We start from the raw sequence: 6,000 nt of genomic DNA, 5'->3' as shown, positions 1-6,000 counted from the left end.
GCTGACCTTATCTACAGGAAGCGGTTCAAATGATTTATTTGCACACACTCATGCTCGAGCATCCACCAAAATAAAATTATTTATAGCATCAGTGAAAAACTGTTGACACACATTCGCATTCAAAAGTCGCCAACGCATCTCAATCAATCGAGAAATGTTGCCGCTACATTGTTGCCAGCAACACGCCCCGAAAATGGGGAATCCCAGGGGAGAGCTGCTTTGTGTTTCGTTCGGGTTTGTTTTGGTCGTGCCTTTCTGGTTGCCTAAATCCGGACCCTCGGGCCAGGCCCCAACACCACCCACTTCCACCCCACTCCCCGTCCCAATAGAGGGCAATTTTGTCGCACGTGTCGGAAATTTTGTTACGGCCGATTGCTTTTGCTTCCTCTCCCTCTGCGCGATGCCTGTGAGTTTCAATGAGTTGTGTTTGCGCTGACGGGTTGCTATATATACACAGATACGGGAGAGATTCTTAAACCATAAAAAATATATATATAGAAAATAAGAAGTGTTATTTAAATTAATAAGATTCATTTATTTTTGTAAGCCTTTTAAAACCGGAAATGAAAGCTCTGTACTAACGTTCGACTTCGCGAGGTCTTGCTGTACAGTATGCATATATTTTTTCTGTTCGAAGACCCACTGTCTTGAAAGATACATTTTCCGAGCGACCTTTCGCGCTGTTTTCGTAATGAAAAGGCAATTCAATGGCCTTTGGCTGTTGCCGGCGCCGTAGCCTGCGACACTAACGGTAAACGGGGAACGATGGCTGACTTACGGTTTGGCTTTAATCGTCTGCTGCCGTCGTAAATGGCAGCAAAATCCGAGCAGCGAACAATAAAAGAGAAATTAGCATAACACATGAGACAACGACAACGCTCGTTGGAGGCCCCCTTGCGGAACCACTTTCCCCCCGATTTGGCCGTGTTCTTTATGTGTGATTTTAATGGGCTCGTGGTTGTCTGGGCCATGGTCGCTTTTCTATTTCAATTGCCGACACGTGTACGCCGCGTAAAACAAAAGGAACACGACCATAAAGGCATCACGCACATGTCTGGCCATTTGCATTTTTCCCGCCCTTAAATTTCTGCACCCAAAGTGTCATTTAATTGCCATCAAGTGTAGGGGCGTGGCCACTCTCTTGCGTCAATGCAAGAGTTCCATAAACGTGGTCGTTATTATGTGGGCTGACCACCCTATCAAGACGCCCGTTAAATAAAAGTGCGTAATCAAATCTAACACGTATATCCCGAACAACACGCGTACTTCAACTGATTAGAAATAGACGAAAATAAACTGTACCGAAATAAGATAAACATCAAAAACAGCAAACATCTTGCCGTCCACAAATGTATTGTTATATTTTTTATGATTAAGAGAGATTAGATATCTTGAGAGACAAGATTATTAGCTTACCTAAAGTATTAAAATTATTGTGCCACATACTCCAAAAATAGCTTTATCGTGTTAAAAATAAACCATAATATTGCTGACTAACCCCACTTCAAAAACCGCAGATTGTAATTTAATTCTGCGGTTAATGATCGTGGTGTGAACAGATTTATTTGTCAACACTTTTATGTTCAGTGTAAGCTATTGGACTTGCCAAAAATAACACATATTTGTTTTGTTTTTGTCTGGGAATTTCTAAGGAACACAATTACTCGGCGGAAAAGCGGTTATCAATTGATACGGCGGTCAGCAATGAGATGTTTTATTTTTAGGCATTTCAGAGAATCGAATTTGCAAATGCCTTGACCGTGAGTGTGTGTGGGTTGGGTGTGTGTCTGTGTGTGTATGCAAGCGTGTTCCCTGCGGTTGTGTGGGTAACAATAACAATAACAGTAACATGCGCCGAACGCTCGGTACTCATGGTGTTCGGTTTTTTATTTTGTTTTTTTGCCGGTTTTTTCTCCCGGCATGTGTCAGATTTCCAATACCCTTTAAAGAAGTACTTCAATTTGTCAATACTATTAAAAAAAATTAATTTTATTTTAATGTGTTTTTAAAATCGATATTTTCAAGAATATCAACTAAAATTTGGAACATTCAAACTTTTAAAGAACTTAGTTTAAATTATTAAAAATACTTTTTTACCTAATAGAGTATATAAATAGCACTGTTGTTTTGTTTTCAAGTTATTTCACTCCCTAGTGCCTTTTATAATTATTTTTATTCTCCGTAGTTGACTTTTGTTGTTTCCCCACACATGCCCAATGTCAAGGCCTCTTCGATACAACCGCGAAAAGTCGCCGAAAATACGCCTGTGAGTAAATTTGCATACAAATATTTGCATTATACATATGTACATATATAGTCGCTGCTCTAAATGGAGGGCGGGAAATGTTGAACACAAAAGGCAGCCACGCGCCTTTCTATGGGGAGCACTACGTAAGAACACAAGCCGATGGCTCGCTCCCAGCGGATCAACATACAAAAATACATATAATACCCACTGATATCGAACATTTGATAACATATTGGCAGCGAAAACAAAGTACGCACCTGTCGCAGAACACCTGGCAGTAAAACAGGTTATTAGGAATATTAAATTATATTTTAATTCATATTTTTAGTTAACTGAAATATTGTCCAGCTACAGCCGCAAGCTAACTATCTGTAATTGCAAAACAATGAGTGTGCAACCGGAAACCACTTTGTACATTTGTGTACACATATTTAATTTTTGGGGACAAATGTTATGTACGAGTAATTTTATATTTTTATTAGTTTTTATAACTTTATATTTGTAAAGCACTGTTTTATTACTTATTTATGATTGGCTGTATACAAGATTATAAAGCCGCAAATGCGTCAAACGAACGCATAACAAAAAAAATATAATAATTTGCAAAAATAAAATACAAAATTTATGTATTTATAAAAAGAAAACCATAAAACGATTGAAAACATAGTTCAAATTTGTTCTGCATTTGAAAGTCGCGGGTTCAAGCAGTACGCAAGCAGTTGATTTGAACTTTTTGTGGCGACCTGCTTATACGGAGATATTCGACAAAAGCTTGGTGGTTAAACACAGCTTTCTCTGCCAGCAAGCAGTTTTGCGCGGGAAGTTTAAAATGATTTCGAAGAATGGTTTATTCACAATAGAAAAAAAAATTTTTATCATAGGTCTATGTTATTCAAGTCAAACGTTATTTACATAAAGTTAAGAAGTTTCTTTAGACGAGTTAGAAGTAAACTATATTACGTATTGAAAAACTAACTTACATTATATATTGACAATTTCTGATCATTTGCAAGTGATTTACAAACTTAGCTGTTGCCATCACCTTGTTAAATTCTAATTACCAGATCAGAAAACCACATGATTGCCGTTTGCCGCCGGGCCGTATAAAAGTCAATTGCTAAATTAAAACATTTCAATAAGTAATGCTAACAACATGAAATCTGAGACCAGTTGAAGTCATTAAACCTCCTCATCGCCCTGGCGAAAATCCAAGCATCCAACCGCGTCTGAACACCCAACAAACATCAATTTCGCCGCCGGCGATGATCGAAGGAGGGGCAACCCAGCGCAGCGGATCCCAGACAACAGCAATGTGAAAAACTAATCAAAGCAGAACTCATTAAGCATAGTAAAAAATTATGCTATTGTAATAAAATGGTTAAGGCGAAGCCGAAATCGCGCTGGCAATCGAATTAAACGGCCGATGGCCAAAAGGCAAACAAATTGCAGGGAAATCCCGGCCCTGCGCATCGGGCTGCAAGTTAGTTTTCATCGATAGCGAATTTATTATGCAAAGCAGAAGCGGTGAAAGATCAAAGCGCAGCGATAGCAGATAACACGCTTTGCTGTCCGTTCGCCAACCTCCAAATGCACTTAAAGAAGTTTTAACTGTAAGTAAAGGAAATTTTGGTAAACAAAATGGTAAACAAAATGGTACTTGGTTTCCAAAGATATGTTACAAGATACCAGAAACTCAAATATTTGTTTTAATATAAAAAATTTTGTGTACATTTAACTGGTAATAAATACGAAAGAATATATGAATTTTTAATTTTTATGCGAATGAAATTTTCTGTGTGCACCCACCGCTGCTTGGGGATGGGGATGATCCCCGCGATCGCAGTCCGACTAGGCAGGCGGCCCTTTTTGCCGCACAAATAGATTAGTTTCACATGGCCATGGAGCTGGGGTTTCAGGGCGCCATAATGCACACAGAGGGCCGCCAGGCGCTGGCCGCCGCAGAAGTTATGAAAAATTAATAATAATGTCGAATCGATTGATTTCAGAGCGGGCCGTGGCCGGCACCACAGCACCACCGAGCCACCATGGCAAGAGTACCACCTAGACGGCTGGTCGTCGTCGTCACCACCATCGTCGTCGTCGTCATCGTTGAAAGCCGGCCTCCGAGGATTGAGGATCTGAGGATTGTCTTGGCCAAGTCCCAAGATCCAGGCGACCCCGGGGCGTCTGCCCGGGTATCTTGTTCTCGCTCTCTTTGGGTGTGTGTGGAACTGTAACTAAATAAGAATGAGATAACAGAGGTTAGGCGAAGCACTGGATACCCTTTCTTAGCTTTACATCTTTGATCTCCTATATAAGTAAAGATGAAATCTTATTGCCAGAAATTAAACATGTTTCCTACACGATTTCTAAAAAACTCTAAATAATAAGGCTCTGGTTCTTTTGTTTGCCTTATCATTTTAATGAACTCTCTAGTTTTACTGATATATATAGATAATGTAATAGATGCAATAAGATAAGATAAGATGCTAGTTATGAGTAGTACTGCTACATAAGTCAACCATCACTTCGAAAAGCTTAATATACCCTTACCCATCCGCATTGCCATAAAAAGTGAAATATTTTCTGTAAGCTCACTTAGCGCCTCGAGCCAAAGTCGTACATTTTCATCACCCGGCCGGGAAGAGGATCAGTCTCCTAGCCGAAGCCACAAAAAGGCACTTCATAAGCCAGGTTGTGGCCAAGTTCTGGCCAAGTTGTCGTCGCCGTCGTCTGGCGGCTGCAAACGTTTTATGGTCTGCGCCCTGGTCAAGTGATGCATTTTTCATGACCAGTTTGTACGATTTCCTTTCCGCAAACGCATCGAGCATTTTCATGTAATTCAATTCTGGATTTTCCCGCTCTGCGCTCCTTATTTTTTTTATTTTCTTGTGGGCGAGCATTGGCCCGATGTGTTTACAATTCTATTGGCGCTGGGCCGGAATGGGGTATTGGTTTCGAAATCCGAATCGGCTGTGGGGGACCCAAGACACCGCTGCGTTAACATGAGTTGAGTCTAATGAAATACGACATTTGACTCGTGCTGGGGTCTTGCCTACGTTTTATAGGCGTGGGACTGCTCTGGGCCAAAATAATAAGGAAAAACAAAGGAAGGCTCTAATGGCATACAAGCAAAGTGGAGCAACAGACCAGCACGGGAAGAAAATGTTTTAATTAATCTACCCATATGAGGTATTTATCTAAAAAGAATATACTTTACTTTCAGATATTCGATATGATTATCAGCAAGCGTAGTTCAAGGATACTACGACTAAAAATATATTCGGATATTAGATATGTTTGCGAAAGTCACTTTGGAAAATTTGAATTAAATAAAATTATTAAGCATTGTATTTCTCTAATTCTAGAATAAATTGTACTTCTTTTCTTTAAGTAGCTAATGAAAAAGGGGAATTTTTCTACATTCACGGTACTTCCAGCAATTATTTGGTCAGATCTATTGCCGATCGGTTAAATCAAAAGTCCCGAATGCAGCGCGTGCCTGACTGACTGACTTCCGCCATGTCTATCGTTTGACCCAAAACATTTCCATGCGGGATAGAACATTCTGTTACCTTTTACCCTAGTTAATATTCAAGCTGTCTTCCGATAGTCCCGACGTGTTTGAGTCACCAAAAGTGCAACTGAATGAATCGTTCCTGAGCCACGCGACCGCCAAGAGTTCAAAGAGCAAGCCGAAGGTCTTAACTACGAGTTGATATATGTGTAACCCAATGACTCATCACAGCTGG

The sequence above is a fragment of the Drosophila sechellia genome, chromosome 3R (genome assembly GCF_004382195.2).
Source record: "Drosophila sechellia strain sech25 chromosome 3R, ASM438219v1, whole genome shotgun sequence".
Taxonomy (NCBI): Eukaryota; Metazoa; Arthropoda; class Insecta; order Diptera; family Drosophilidae; genus Drosophila; species Drosophila sechellia.
The sequence above is the reverse complement of the archived record's forward strand: the minus strand, read 5'-3'. Positions refer to the sequence as shown.